This window comes from Acyrthosiphon pisum, chromosome A2, assembly GCF_005508785.2.
Source record: "Acyrthosiphon pisum isolate AL4f chromosome A2, pea_aphid_22Mar2018_4r6ur, whole genome shotgun sequence".
Taxonomy (NCBI): Eukaryota; Metazoa; Arthropoda; class Insecta; order Hemiptera; family Aphididae; genus Acyrthosiphon; species Acyrthosiphon pisum.
In genome coordinates, this window is record NC_042495.1 from 67,043,649 (window position 1) to 67,060,889 (window position 17,241).

At 27.2% G+C, this 17,241-nt stretch overlaps 1 protein-coding gene and 1 long non-coding RNA gene across 4 annotated transcripts in view; one reads left to right on the plus strand and one right to left on the minus strand.

The window, feature by feature from the left end:
• The window catches only part of LOC100163581 (octopamine receptor beta-2R), a 186,324-nt gene extending 171,332 nt beyond the window's left edge, over positions 1–14,992 (minus strand). For both annotated transcript variants that reach the window (XM_029490635.1, XM_001944792.5), the window contains exons 1-2: positions 14,397–14,992; positions 1,233–1,257 (exon numbers count right to left, since the gene is read on the minus strand). The gene's annotated coding sequence lies outside the window, so the exon portion shown is untranslated. The remainder of the gene's footprint in view (positions 1–1,232; positions 1,258–14,396) is intronic.
• LOC103309467 lies at positions 12,679–16,194 on the plus strand. Of its 2 annotated transcripts, none has more exons than XR_001679508.2 (4): positions 12,679–13,638; positions 13,751–13,880; positions 15,479–15,709; positions 15,952–16,194. It is a non-coding gene; the product is annotated as an uncharacterized LOC103309467 (long non-coding RNA). The 2 variants fall into 2 exon arrangements; XR_510738.3 differs by having other exon boundaries at positions 12,680–13,638; positions 15,501–15,709.
• Positions 16,195–17,241: the final 1,047 nt, after the last annotated feature.

Sequence of the window (17,241 nt, forward strand, 5' to 3'; positions counted from 1 at the left end):
GAATTGATCAAAGTTTGAGTCATATGGAGTTGGAACATTTAACGGGAAACGAAGTGCACGGGATCAACTAGTAATAAATAAATATATATGTTATTACGTTAAACGTAAATCTTATTTGTTTGTATTTTTAAACCTTCATATCGTCAAATATTAACGTTCTATACAATTTAAAATGTATAACGTATTGGCTTTATAAATTTACATACAGTTAATTGGTAATATAACAATATTATATAAAATACAAATTATTTATATATACTATTATTTCATCAGGTGGGTGAAATTATTAATTATATACCCTAGAAACAGCGAGTGGATATTTCCAACATTAAACGGCTCATAATATTAAAATAATAATCAATTATAAATATTAATATATTAAACACTTATGCATTAAATAATATATTTATTCGTAGGTATAGCTTGTTGTAACGGAAACTAAATATAATAATTATTATTGTTGTTCAAAATAGTGTATAGCTTGTTTAAAGAATATATAGGTTAATAGGTAATCCGTATTAAACGTTGTAACTTGTTATTTAAGTTCCCTATTCATTCATTCATTTTGGACCTATCGTATTTTTGTGTTGCTCATAACGTACATAATGGGTAACACTACCCCCAATATTGGTGTATATGTGCCTAAATTGTACCTCAGACTATGCGTATTTATTGCGTATGTATTACGTGTCCAATAACTTAATTAAAGTAGTTATACAGTTATATAATCTGGTATAAATTAAGAAAATTAGTATTCTGCAAAAGCTTAAGAGAAATAATAATACACCTAAGTACTTAATTATGTTTATAATACCCAAGAAAAATGTATTATCTTTTCGTTTTAAGTATTACAGTTATCAAAGAAATGTTATACCTTTGTGTCTGCACCTCAAAGTGTTTCTATAATAGAAAGTTGAGAATTGCGTGTTTCGTGAAATCTTGTACAAAGGAAACGTGTTAAATTAATTCGTTAATTATATTCATAATTAGAAGATGAGCTATTCTTCCATCAATTATTAACGTTTCTTTATTGTCAACATATTGGGATCAAACTTTCAATACAATGTCAACCCTAACATATAATTTTTCTTCACAATTTATTGTTTTCAATATTTATATTTTTATACGCGTCCATAATTTGTAAATACCTATATATTATATCAGTATATAGGTACTTTGCTACTAAACTATAATATCTAACAAAATATGCATAATATAAAACTAATTATTACCTGTATTTCTTAATTGACTGAATATCTGAAAAATAAATAAATAAACAATTAATAAACAAATACAAACATAATTAATTATGATTTAAAGATTGAATATATTATAGTGTATAAATAAATTAAATTATATTATTTGTAGCGATCATGATAAAATAACTTTGTTTCCCAAACTATTGATATCACTGTTTAATTAGAATTATCTACCCCTATTATTGAAAACTTCCACATTTCATTTCATTAATATAATTATATGTACCTATGTAATGTATGATGCATACGAAAATACTTAAAAATACTATACTTAATTGGAACAAAATAGTCAGATAAACAAGGGTGAGAACATTTTTAATTTTGTTAAATTTAAGAATGTAAATTATATGTTGTGTAATAAAATCATAAAATTGTAGTAGGTAAAGTTAAACACACAATATTTAATTAATGTAAAGTGTGATATAAAGACAATAATTAAATTTTATTAAAAATTATATTTAGCTAAGTTAATGAAGTAATTAAAACTACTTATAGCAGTTATACTAGTCCGAGAGTGAGTCTAAAACTTGTGTCGCTTCGGTCATTTTCGTTGTGCATTTATATTCGGAGCTCGATTCAGAGCGTAGCAAAAGTATAATGCAAGTATATAGTCATATTTTCAATTACGAATTTTTTGGGTGGTAAAAAAATGTCAAAATATTTCATATAACAATTTTCTATATTGACATACAATAATATGCATTGTACTTTAGTATCGATTATAATAATTTAAGAAAATCATAAAAACTACTGCAATGCTCCGTCCACTGCATAAATAGTGGTTAGTACAAAATGTAGGTATATAGTATGGTATGTTTTGTTATTAAAGTTGAAAGCAATAATAAATCATCCTGTGTTAAAAACCTCTCTGACCGAAGTTTGATCGGTTAAAACCACAATAGTGACATTTAAAAGAAAAAATAACTTGGTAGTTACCTATCGATATTTTTTCTAATACTTTAAGACTGCACTACTTTTTTTTTTTATAAAATTAGGAAACTACCTTTTATATAAATAAAACTCTTTGATATTTTATGGTTGTATTGCGACATTATTGAAAAGTTAGTCAGCACTCGAAAGTGTTTATAGAAAAAGATAAAAATAATAAGACAAAACACTAATATGCTACAAATTACAAGGATTACATTAAAATGCATATTAGACGTATTAGTACATTAATAAGTTCGCAATAAATATATTATTGAGAAAAAAATGACACTTATTCACTATATTTTTATAAAAAATATTCTTCAAATGTTTAAATATTTAAGTCAAAATAAAACTTACAAAAGTAAAATCAAAATAATACTAAAAATAATGTATGTGAATATATTTTTTTTGGTCGGTGGGAGGGAGGTAAGTATTTGAGACATTTAGGATTATTCAAAACCACGAATTTTGATTCAGTCAAAATAAAAAAATTTAATAATTTCTTATATTTATTGAGTAAACGTGACATAATATATTTATAATGACTAATAACAATGAAAAACAATACTTCTCTGTAAAAATGTAGAACCTAGGTATAATTTCACTTGATTATAAAACCTATCAGTAGGTAACTCAAATTTCACCTAGGGGTTAGTAAAAAAAAATATACCTTTCAGAAATGTTCAACTTAGGAAATGTTGAACATCTATAGCATTCTACCTTAACTTACAATGTATAAGTGGAAAACCTTATTACACATGTCCAATCTAATCCTACACTGAAGGATCTACAGTCTCACAAAATACTATACCTAATGGATCGTTCCCATTTTCAAAGTTATAACAATAAAGGTTTTTTTTAATTCTGTTGAATTAGGTTCTTTTAGCAAATTTTGACCTTTGAAAACCCTAGGGGTCTGTTATCCTGTGGTTTTCAAACTTTTTGATTATGGTAAAGAAAAATTGTCAGTAGTCATTACTTGGAAAAACGCACAGTAAAGCAGTAAACTGTAAACTCATTGAGATATTTAATACTACTATGGACTGGCGTCCACTATCTAATTAATAATAATAATAGAGTTCACCTTAAAAACCGTGATCTGACAGAGCAAGCCAAAACACCTTTGTGCCAGTGACACTTTAAAATTATTATTTTAGACTTAAAATAATATTGATAAATAATATTTTTTTGGACTTAGAAAATAAAAGAGTCAAATTGATTTTTTCTAAACACTTAGAATTATTTACTAATCCCAATATTCTAACGCATTATAGCACATTAACTGTTTAATATACGTGTTTGGGCATTTTTAACAAATTTGATAAATATGCAGATAACTCAAGTTAATTACAAAATACATCTCATTCTATCCTATCAACGTTACCTGTACATGGGAGAGCACTACAATACATACTAATAAGATTATATATATATTATAACAATAAAAAAGACTTAATATAACCAATGTTTTGATCGCCTAAACATCATTAACAATATAATTGTTATATTTAATTCTTAATACCTACATTACTTTATTGTTAATGATAAAAACAAATAGGTAATAATAATACATTTTGTCTTTTAAATTATAAGTTTATTTTAATTTTGATACTATTAATATTATGATGAAAAATTTTAACATTTTAAGATATTACGAGTACTATACAAACATAATAATAATAGGTACCAATATGTAAATTGTTAAAGATATTAATTAAAAAAAAAAAAAAAATGTTAATTTATACATGTGTAAGTTTATTTAATATGTATACCTGAATATATTGTGATTAGTGTATAACCATACAATTATAACATGGCGCAGTCGTTTATGAACCAAATCAAGGATTGATGAGATAATTATAGATATAAACATATAATACCGTCGAAGAAGATGTAGTTGGAATTCAACAGACCAGGTTCGTGCCTGGATGGTAATATATCGGAATATTTTAAGATATTCAAACAAGAAATATAAATTTACTTTAAAGCAACAGAGACTGATAAAAAAGATACCGGAGTGCAAATAGCTAGATTATTAAATTTATTGGGTCATGATGGACTAAAACTGTATAATACAATCAAAAAAGAAGAACCAGAAACAGTTGATATGATATTAAAGGCATTAGAAATATATTGTATCCCGAAGACAAATTAAATCATTGAACGCTTCAATTTCTTTAATCGTAAACAAGGTGAAGGTGAACAGTTTTATATCTGGTACACTGATTTGAAGAAATTAATAAAAGGATGCAACTTTGGTGACGCAGAAGACAAGATGCTAAGAACACAAATAGTTTTGGGCATTTTTGACAAGGAAACTCAAACAAGATTGCTGAGGGACGATGTAGGGCTAGTTAAAGTTGTGGCCTACTGTCAATCAATTGAACGAGCTGAAAGCAACCGATGAACGTTATCTTCGACTAAAGAAGTGGACAAAGTTGTGCATGGAGTTGGATTCAAATCAAAATGGGGAACTGATGACATGGGAAAAAGAAACAACTCAAATCAAAGTCAATGGAAAAGGAATAATGCAAATGATCGTCAAATGGAGATAACCTAAGATAAAGGTAAGATGGGTAGTCAAATTAATTGTAATAGATGTGGTCTAAGACATATGTATAGAGAGTGCCCAGCGTATGGCAAAAATTGTAGAAATTGTAGTGGTTTTAATCACTTTGCAAAGATGTGCAAAAAGAAAAAACAAGTTAATGAGAAAAATAAAATGAAAAAAGCGCAAGAAATTAGAGTTGAAATATAAAAAATGTTAATTTATACATGTGTAAGTTTATGTATACCTGAATATATTGTGATTAGTGTACAACCATACAATTATAACATAATATATTGATTATCGTAATTCCCACCTCAGTTGTGATATCATACGAAAAAAAAAGGTACCTATATAATAAACTTCATTACACACCTAAGCAGTAAGATTTACAGAAAAATATTAAAACAATAATATGAATTTTAAAATGGCAGCCAAATTCATAATTATTCATACAAGCGGTGCTTCAACCCTATGGAACACGAAAAAAAATCTTCTTTAAAAGAATTTTGATCGACAAGCATGATTCGATCTCCACTCGATAAAATAGTCTGACTAGTGACTACCTATATTTATTTTACACACGTATACACGTCATGTGCACATCAACTTAAATTGAATAAATCTTTATTTTTTCTACTTTATAAATACCTATTAGAAAATATTCTCGTATATAATAATATGTAATATACTTTCTGTACATATTAATACAAGCGACAATGTATTAATGTATAAAAATACTTGTATAAAACCCATAATATTTGAATCAAATTGGTATTCAGTGATATTTATAATTTTTCTTCCTAAAAATGTTAAGATCAAAAGATCAAAACCATAGTGATTTTAATTCCTTAGTGAACCCAATCATACCATGAAATAAAACATCCACAGTCTACACAGAACATAATATAAATTACTTTTTGTAGTTTATTTAAACCTTAAAATCAATAAAATGGTATATTTTTTATTCATATTAAATAACCATTATGTCAGCAAACCATATCCAATTTCTCTCAATATTATAAGATTACATTTATATTTACACCGGACTTACACTTAAGATAAGACTGAAAGATGAAAAAATAAATAAATACGTGCAATAATTAAAGCAAAACGGGTTTATGAATTATATGCTGAAGATGTACATTAATTAATAGTCGTCAATAATGTTTAATTCTATAATTTTTAAATTTTCATAAATTTTGTTGGACACGGCTAATATCATTGGTATATTTTTTTAAAGTAATATTCTTTCCCATTTTTCTCTTTAGGGATCTTATTTTTTTGTTCATGTTAAATTAAATCAGAACTAGACTTTTTCAGTTAATGTACTGGATTTGAACTATAAATCATTTTAGATAAATAACGAGTAGAAATTATATTTGTATATATATAGAATTAGATAATACTTAACATTTATGATTAGGTATGATACAGATCGTATATACAAGACTAATATTACATCAATACCTATCATGTTTATTAATATTATTGTTACCTATGTCTATTTCAATCTTAGTTGAATCATAGTTCTATACTGGATAGAACTATGATTTAAAATCTTGAAGCCGATTTGGTCGGCCCATTCAGCCCTGAAATCACCACTGAGCGGGTGCATAATTCACTTTACATGCACAATAAATGGGGGCCGAATGGGCCAACAAAATCGGCTTCAAGCGCGGACTACGGGTGACTGCATACGCATAGCTCTATCCAGTATCTATTATCTAAGGTTTCAATGTTGACTATCTTAAAACGTATCAACTGCCACGTGTTCCAAAATTATTGCCAAATAATATGACAGTTCAAAATGAATGACTCATAACTCATAATCCATAACGAACTCTGTAAATAATCAATCATCTAAAAAATGCTCGTGATTTTAAATTTAAAAAAATAGCATTCTCATTCGTCTTATTCACTCATCAATATAGTGTAAATTGCACATAATAAGATATGTTGCAGAAACAGAAACTTCATATGCTCGTAAAATAATACCAAAATGTATTAAAATATACTGGTATAAAATATACTTTGGCTTCTGATAAGGTAACACAATAAGAACAGACTTAAAAAAAATAATGTGTAGCGCTCCAAACTGTAATATAATAATAATGAACATTATACCGACGAATATAGAATATACATATATGCATGCGTTTACTGTAAAAAATTAGTTCTAAATATTGAAAAATTGGCGCTAGCTGTAATTTTTTATGTTTGTTTTCAATAATCACTTCATAAATATATTTGAAAGCTTTTTATCACAGAGCGATGGTTATCCAGTATTATATTATCTTAAGTCGTGCATGATACTAATGCAAACCTTGTTATTTGAAATAAATAATGTTTGGTTCAAACTTATATTTTATTGATATCAATTTATACCTATATTCTAAAAATGTATTTGTCTTACGGTTTTATAAAATAAATTGTAAGAATAATATGATAGAGAAATAATAATGAACTTATAACAGCGCATAGTGTAGGTAAGTCACTGACAGCATAATTTCAAGTTCAACCAGGGAACTCACTTTACTGTATAGTAGTTTTCGAGAATAAGTACTTAGGAATTGAGTAGGTCACATTAGTCTGCAATAGAATTGTTTAATTTTAATTCAACGATAAGTTATTGTGTACGAAAAACGATTATCTGGGGAGACAGTGCATGCATTATATTATTTTCCATGTGTTGATATATCTAAGACTACCTAGTTTAAAATATAATATATTTATATGTATTTACATTGTTAATATGGTATGTTTAACTAATTTCTTACAAAATCGTCGTGTATTATATATTTAATTATCATGTCTAATATTATATCATATAATATTTTTGTTGTTAAAAATTAATACCAACGTACGTTAAATGTTGTGAATAAGTTCGGAGTATATAAATAGTATACAAATCGTCTAAATATTTTGAGAATATTACTGTCCATAGAAAATAATAATATAATAGACATGATAGACGATGGTGATACGCTCAAATATTCTACGATTAATATTTTTTTTAAATTTCAACAAAATAACTAAAATTGTTAGATGAAAAGTCATTAGTTTTTGTTAAAACATTCAATATTTATTCCATATTTTGAAATATTGCTATATTTATTGGTATAAGATAAACGTATAAAGAACCTAGTATTACATTTTCGAATTTGTAGACTTTACTAATTTGAATAGTTTATTTAAACTAAATAAAACGATTTTGAAAGTGATATAGGTACATAATATAATATTTGAAATGCACTTAAATGCTAATATTAATATTTGGTATGAAATTCAAGTCTTTGGTAGTTCCTTTATAAATTGCAACAAAATTAAACTGAAGTATGTACCATTAATATATTCCCATTTTTCGAGTGTTTTATTTTTATTGGATAATCTGCAGTATATTACAATAATAATAACATTTACTTACTTGATATTATATAAAAATGTTAAATATTAATATTGATTTATTGATTTATATCTAAAAGAGACAGTTTTTTAAATTTTTTTTTTTGTTATTCTCATAAAAGTATTAGGTAAATGTTTAATTTATATCCGAAGTGCACGAAGAACGTGTTTAAGTATTCGCCATTCAGACAGACGATATGTATGATTGTAATGATTTAAACATTTTTAACTATCATTCATGTTATCTTAGCTAACTAACATTAAAATAATAATTATATATTCAATATATTTTGATCTTGTAAAACTATGTCATACGAGTATGGTATAAGTAGGTACTACTTACACGAGTAGGTATATTTTTTTATCCGCTAGATTTTGTATCTGCTGGATTATTTAATGAGACTCTTATGTGTATTACAATAGGTACCTAATATCAAAATTCTACCAAGTACAAAATAATACAATATACGCATTACGCATGCCCGCCCGGGATAATTGAATACGCGTGAGTTTTTTAACTGTAAGTATAAACTATTGGTTGAATACTAAAACCATACTTCGTCGATATGATATAGGTATTGTCTATTTCTTAGTCATAATTAGCACAATATGAATATAATATATCCAACTGTAGTTATGACACTCGTCTATAAAAATCGTGGCTAGTGGTCATTGTCTAATAATAACAATATTAAACTATAGGTTAGGTTAGGTAATGTCAATTAAATATAAAATAGTAAGTGACTCATTTGTATTCACACAAATAACTATACATAAATATTCAACAGTAGTAGTAAGTGTCTTAACTCATAAAAATACGTAGATAACAATGCTATGATGATTAAAATTTACCGAATTATTGGGAAATATTTAAATCATGTTTCACTTTTGGAGAAATTATATAAAATTTAAATAATTTAATTATTCTATAAAATTAAATCTTTATTAAAGGTAATATAACTATAATGAACAGTGTTGATTAATAAATACTGTCACTTATTGTGATAGATATTTTTTATAAACATTTTAGACAAACGTATTATAAATAGATTGTTTTTAGAAGCGGGACTAGTGCTCATTATCAAGTTTCAGTATACTGTCCGCTTTTTATATAAATTACATAATACAATATTATGCATTTATAATAACAACACGATTTTATTTTATTCTCCGATTATCTTATATAATAGAATGTATATGGTTAGTTAGGAATTGAGTTAAACTAATATTTTCAATCATTAAAAAATGGATAAATTTAAAACGAACCCATTTTGAATTAATACAATTAACTATAATAAATCAGATCGTGCCTATAGTTTTCTAGGATAAATTAATATAATAAAAAAATATGTTATAGCCATAAAAATTATTAAATCAAAAAATATTATGACTATAGCGAGAAATGTATGATTAATATAATCACAACCCAATATTTACTTAATATATGAGGAAAGGAATAACAATTTATTAATAAATATATTTACAAATATTTTATCATAATATGTATCCTGCATAAGATCACTTGAAAAAAAACCTAAAAGATGTTTCCATGAAAATAATAAATATAAAAAAAAAAATTAACTTCCAAAAAAACCGGTAAAATGATTAACTTTTTGTCACACGAATTAATTGCTTTGACCACTCATACTGCGCCAAATATATACATTTAACAGAAGCTAAAAATAATGTTTATAAATAACAAGGTCAACTTGATTAGTGATTTCGTGCGTAAAAATTTAGCATTTGTTTGATAAATAAAATTACGATTGACCAAGATTAAAAATCATAACGTACACATTTAAGTACACAATCATACAATATTTTCTAATAATATGTCTATAATGTTAACGATTAGGGAAGGTACACTGTTTTAAAGCTCTTATTAAAACATATAAATACGTGCTTTAATATTATGATATTGAATTTTTAAAAATACTACCAACAAATATTTATCCAGGGAACGATAGAATAACAGATATTATCTAATGGCTCAGTATTTACAAAAGTACTAAAAAAAAAGATTTATAAATTTATTAAGTTAGGTATCTAACCTATTATCTACATCATATAAAATATTTGTTCGATATAATATGTAGTTACGGCCGATGACAAAGTACGATGAAAATATATCGAATATGATTAAAAAAGATTAGTGAAAAATAAAATAAGTAGGTTAGGTAGGTATAAGAACTATTTAAAAATGTATTACAACAAATACGCGAATGACTGACTGTCAATAACAATAAAAACAAAATTGTATTCTTGTACCATGAAAAAAAAAAAAAAAATTCCTTGATGATGGTAATAATTTAATATAGGTAAATTTACCATAATTTATATGTAATGCAACTCTATACACTATTACTATTACTATCTCTATACACTGAGTGTGTATTAGACTCTATACAATATACATATTATTGTATTTGAATAGTCATTAAATTAATAATTTATTTCTTTACGAATAAAATTTTTTTTATGCAATATTTTTTTTCTCAAACTAAATAATACTTTGTTAAATTAATTAATTAAATATTATAATTGTTAAAAGTTCATATCAGAGATATTGATACAATTGTATATGATGTATAAGTAACCTATAGTATGTATATTATATAGGTAATCTATTATATACATAAACTAATCACTAATATAAATAAGTAAAATATAGTTTAATTTAAAAAACTTTTTAAGTGAAGTTCTAAAAAAACATGTTTCTGTTTAATTCAGAGTTCTGTTAAATTTTATAAGACCTGGTTCAAGGGTATCATTGATTTATGTAGTATGTTAAGAACTTCTTGTCATCAGTATTCAGGTTAACTTTGATATTGGCTGATATAACTAGAATTTATGGTAAAATTGTTATTTTTTTTCAAAGTATTACTAACAACATAAAAATGTGTAGGTACACATTCATCGGTATCAAAAGTTTAATTTAAAAATAAGTATACATTTGTCCACGTGTTATAACTTCAAAGTAATATTTGTTTAATGCTTCATTTGATATATATATAACTATATTTAAAATGAAAATAATATATTATTTAGAAAAATATATATTATTATAGAAAAAGTTAAATACTTTTTATAGGTAATAGCTCAGAATGAATTATGAATCATCAACAACATGGTTCTATCTATGTGTTGTGAATATAATGCAGTTTCTTTAAAACTATGTCAAATCATTATAATGGACATAATAATATATAAGTATCTAGACAAAAAATAGTTAAAATATTGACGCCTATAATATAGGTATATATCATAATATTGTATAATATGAAATAAACTTACATTAAAAAAAAAATACAAATTGTACAAGCATTTTTTACTTTTAATTTTTATGACAAATGTATGCCACGTGAAGACATAAAATTTGTTTTAGGTACGTATCAACAGTTAAATTGTTAATAATTTCTTGACACTCAATTATTTTCAGTTAACGATGTTGACATATTTCATTTTAAACAGTTAAATTATCTACTAATTTTAAAATGTTACGACTTTTTATTTTTAATAGTGTACTAGAAAAGTACTTACAAACCTTAAAATGTTTGAAACTCCAAATCAGAGAGTATTAGATTAGACACGAACTCGTTGAAATATCTATAGGTAGTGTATGCGGACTATGAACATATAGTAAATAAAATAGTTATTATATGGGATAGGTATCCAAGTATAAAATAAAACGGTCAAAATTGTATCATAAAATACTGTAATTGGAAGATTATAATTAAACAACAAACTACAATAAAATGAACCTTCCTTTGAGTTAAAATTATGCATTGGTTTTCGAGATCAACAACAGATAATCGAATTGAAAAATATTTTATATTTTTGTGATTTGCTGCGTAGAAACTCTGACTAAAACGAATAAGGTTAAAGATTATTATTTTCATATTAACCATGCATATTACAATATGCGTTATTCGTTACTTATATTACTAAATACTGTTTGTAAATTGAGTAATTATAATTAATTATAAGTCTTCATTTATTATTTATGTCCCGATTACAAATACTATTAATTAATTAAATGCTATTATAGTTTAAAATTAATAGCATAATCGTAACATAAGAACATTTAAATAATTAATCAAAAGCTTATTAGGTATTAAACTACATCATTCATATCACTAACATATATTGTAAATTAATTCAATACCTATTTTTTATTTTATAAGTACCTACCTACTCGTATTGCAATTTCATTATGCTTATTGTTAGTTTTGTAGTTTTATGGTTTTGTTATTAAACATTATAAATTATGCTACAATAATAATATTGTCATATCACATAACTAAATAATTTCTATAATTTACACCATAATAATTGATGTATTAATAATAATTATATTATATATCTACTTAAAACTTAAAACTTAATCAGATATCATAAATTACTAGGTGATATAAATATTTCATAAATACTAATAAATTGTTTATAACTAATTTTAGATACCTACGCGATATAGGTAGGTACATATAATTATGTTAAGTATTATTATTTATTATAATATTTATTATTATTATATTATAGAAGTAGGTACCTATAAATTTCAGCGGAAACATTTTTTTTATACTGTAGTAGGTATCGACTTTTATCTTCAAGAAAAAAAGGGTTTTCAAACTTAATTTTATAGCTGCATGACACAATTTTTATAATGTGTTTGCAATTTCCACAAAAGTTATTGAGAATTTACAATGCTTGACCTCCTGCATACATGTCAACTTCCCGATCAATATATATACTATAAAGAGAGCTCTATACAAATGACTGATCCACTTTTGGTGCCCTAAAGAGGACTGGTTTGCAGGAACAAGAAAAACGAATAAAAGACTAATCACCTTTGGCCAATAGCGCAATACCAGTCGTAATTCTAAGTAAAAATATAATAATATTATAATGTTGTCAAGAATGAGATAACCAAATTTCAGTGTCAGCGTAAAATTACTTGCAAAACAAAAATTGTTTCTTTATAAAAATCTGCTTATTCCCTTTTAGTCCATAATATTAACTTTGGACATAAATAAATAATAATTGCGGGTATCATCCGATATCCGTATCGCATTAATTGAAAAGCGTGTTTCAAGTATACGAATTTTAAATAAAATATGATAAAAATAATGATACAACTGCAGTATAGATAGCCCTGCCAACTACAAAAACCAGGGAATCGCGTAGCTCGTATGATATAGGTATAACTTTAGACCGCACGACGTATATTATAGTTAACTTAATATTATTATGTCCCATTAAACGAGATACCTACAACTGCACACCGACTGTTATGTTATACACATGCGATCATTGCGATCTGCGTAGAGCTACAACACCGACCGAATACGCTGTCACGGACAATGGACGAGGAATAAAAACACACACACGCGCACATGGGAATCCAGCACGGAAGTAACCCATCACCTAACGTCAATTACCATCGAGTGAACTCCACCAGTGTTTCTCATTTTTTTTATTTTTTCGATCGTCTAGCGGGTAAGTTTTTTAACGTTTTTTTTCCAGAGTATAATTATTACGACAATACGATAATAATATTACCAGGACGCGGTGAGTTATTTATTTTTCAATTGTTATTATTATATCTTAGTGTATCGCAAACGTCGTAACACATCGTGCACGGAAATAATGTATGGTTATCACGCGGATTCCGCCTAAGCGTCAACGCTGCGACACTCGGCGGAGGTGAATAATATACGAACCCGTACTGTATTAAATCGGTAAGCATCGTATTATTATTATTATTTTAAGGAAATTCTTCGAAAATGATTATAACGAACTCTTTGGTTCCCGGAAATCGCGCGGGTATAATGTTATGTAAGTCGTCGCACGTTCTCGACCAATTTTGGACGTTGTTTGCTATATAATAATATTGAAATTTAAAATAATTGACGGTAATACTAGCTGTAGATACTCCGCGAGGTCTGACGCCGATGTTTTTTTTCACATTATAAACCGCTTGAGAGTTTTATTTCACATTCGATCTTTTAATTATCATGGGCACCAACGCACGACGCGTTTTATTATCTATTTATAATAGGTACCTACCTAGTCGTACCTATTAATATATTATTATTAAACATTTTATAATATACACGGTGGAAAAACGAACCGTTTCTTAGGTACATTTATACATATTTTAGTGTTTTATTTCATCTGGTTACCACCTGCCCTTCAATATTATAATATTGAATGTTAACGTATACCTAATAACCAGGTAAGAAGGTACCACCTACCTATTAACTGCGACCGGGTTCTCGCCTGACTACCGGTGGCGGCGGTGGCGACTTCGGCGGTTTGGTCGTATAGAAAGCCCGTCGAGTATAATATTATAATATTACAAAACCGTTTGCGTAACTTTTTTTTTGAAAAATAAACAAACTCGACACGGCTATGAAATCGAAAAAATAAAAACACGCGCGCATATACACACACAACCGACTTTGGCAATCGCAGAACGACGAAAAAATTTATAAAATTCCGAATCGCACTCGGACACCGCTCTGGATAGCGGACGGTGTATTTTATTCACGACGGCGCGTAAACCCGACGACACTGCCCCGACGGAAATCGAAGAAAATATTAAATCAAAAAAATAAATAAACAAACAAATAATTGAAAATAATAACAACAACGACAACAACGACGATACTGTTATTACAACCGGTGGAGGGATTTTTTTTATTCGAACGAAATCGCGCGAAATATCTCTCGTCGTCGTCCGTCGGCGCGAACGGTTGACGCGGTCGCAGGACTACGCGGGTCGGCGGCGCGCTTGGAGGGTAATCCGGAACTACTGCGCTACCGTGCGCGGCGGCGGCCGCCGCTCCGGTGCTTGGGCAACTTTGGCGCGGCCGTCGTACAGTGATCGCGAGCGCCGCAATAAAATATTACCGTAGGCCAACGCGCGCGCGATTTTACGACTAGCAATATTATTATTATTGTTTTTATTATATTATTATTATTATTGTCGTTGTCATTATCATTGTTATTATTGTTACTATCACGTGACACGCTTGTCGCCGTACCTGCAATTTTTCATATTTAATTTAAATATAAATTATTTTTGCATAATATTATTTCACGTATAATATATTCATCCGAATGCATTTAAACAGTACCAATAGTCCCCAGGTAATTCAACTGACATAACGCGTATTGCCCAACACGCGCTGCGATGTTATATTTTATATAATTATATAATATTATTATTATTATAATATTCTTCGCGTGTTTTCTCGCTCCTCCTTACCGCAATACAGTCACTCAATATTTAATACTATAACAACAATATTTTTATATTATTATCATATTGTAGTTGTAAGAAATCGTATGTTTAGCAAACTGCGTGTACCTACCGTGGTTGAAACCGATAGGTACGAATGCATTCGTCTGGAAACGCAGGCTCTGCACTACACTCGTGCAAACTTACCTACCTAGAAACGATCCACCGCGGCCGTATAGATGGACATTTCACACTCAACATCGAAAATGTTTTATATTAATAAATCCACTACGATCGTTACAAAACGGCTATTCTCCTTAATCCGTAAGTACGATAATATTTAGTATAAAATATTATATATATATAAAAAAAAAAAAAATATTTTAATTTCAATTTTGTTTTCCTCTCAGTAATATAACGCAATTTGTCTTATAATCCGTTATAATTATATGGTTATAACGTTTAACACGCACTCACATGCTAATAACCATCAGATCATAACCACTGACGTTTTGCAGTACTTATAAGTTAATTATTTTTTTATGAATAATCGACAAATATTACAGGCATAATATACAAGCATGTGATTAACCCTGATCGTCAGCCCGCAGTGTCAGCCACCACAGACTGACTGTTTACAAATACATTTATGGCTACATCCTGTATGTATTATTCCAATACGTCATGATGGTTTTACAAACTCGAAAATCGTTTAAATGTTAATAATATATTATTGACTAAGACACAAAATGTTTAAAAAATAACATTGCTGTCATCAACGTGGCTTGTAATAATAATATAATATTCGTTAATGAAATATTATTATTTTAATAAATAAATCTTACGTTATGTTTTTATTATTATTATTATTGTTATCAAATACATGTGAGGTACCTGTACATTAATGAAACTCAAACTGTTAGTGCTCGATTACAGTCAACAGTCGTTTGCCCTATTGCCAATTTACAAGTCAGGTTATCGAGGACATGGTCTGCATTTATTATTTTAAGTGATATCAATATTTCGTTTATTATAGTTTCATAGGTATTAGGTGATTTATTATTTTTTAATTAAACATTTTTTCCATCGATAAGTTAATTAATAATGCTTGGTAATAATAATCTACAGTATAATAATAACCATAGTTATTATAATATTATTACGACATAATATTTTATGTGCATGACGTGTCGTATGCATACCTATAGCGTTTTAATATTATGGCAATAGTTTACTCGATGCTAATGATTCTAAGCTTGACGTTTTCCTACAACAATCGGTATATAGCCCTACGTTCTAATTCTGCAATCTTAATGACAAATATGTGTGTGACGTGACAAATAAAGTTCTTTCAACATGATATTATCCTATTATAATAATGTGACCTACATTAATACACAATTACACAAAAAATATATAACAAAATACATTAGCTTGGATAATTTTTCTAATTTTATGTTTTCATTAAAATAAGATAGCTCAAAATTACAAAAAGTTTTAAATCAACTCCATAAACTTCATATATTATAATTAACTCGTTGAATAGAAAAATATTTCTTGCTCATGTCAGTATTTTCAAGAAACATTGTTCTATGTTTATTATTTTTCTCTTGGAAATTCGTTTTAGAATTTTATTACTTAAATTATTTTCCGTAATAGTTCTAGAACAGTTTATTGAACAAAATTAATTTTGTCTAACCATAATACAATAAAATAAAATGAAAAAAGCAGCTGGTGAGTTACTCTATACTTCAGTCGTATTTCAATACCAGAAATGGCAACTAAAGACGCCATCAATTACACGGGTGACAAAACAATTGGGCGAACATTTGAGAAAACACACAAAAATACAAACA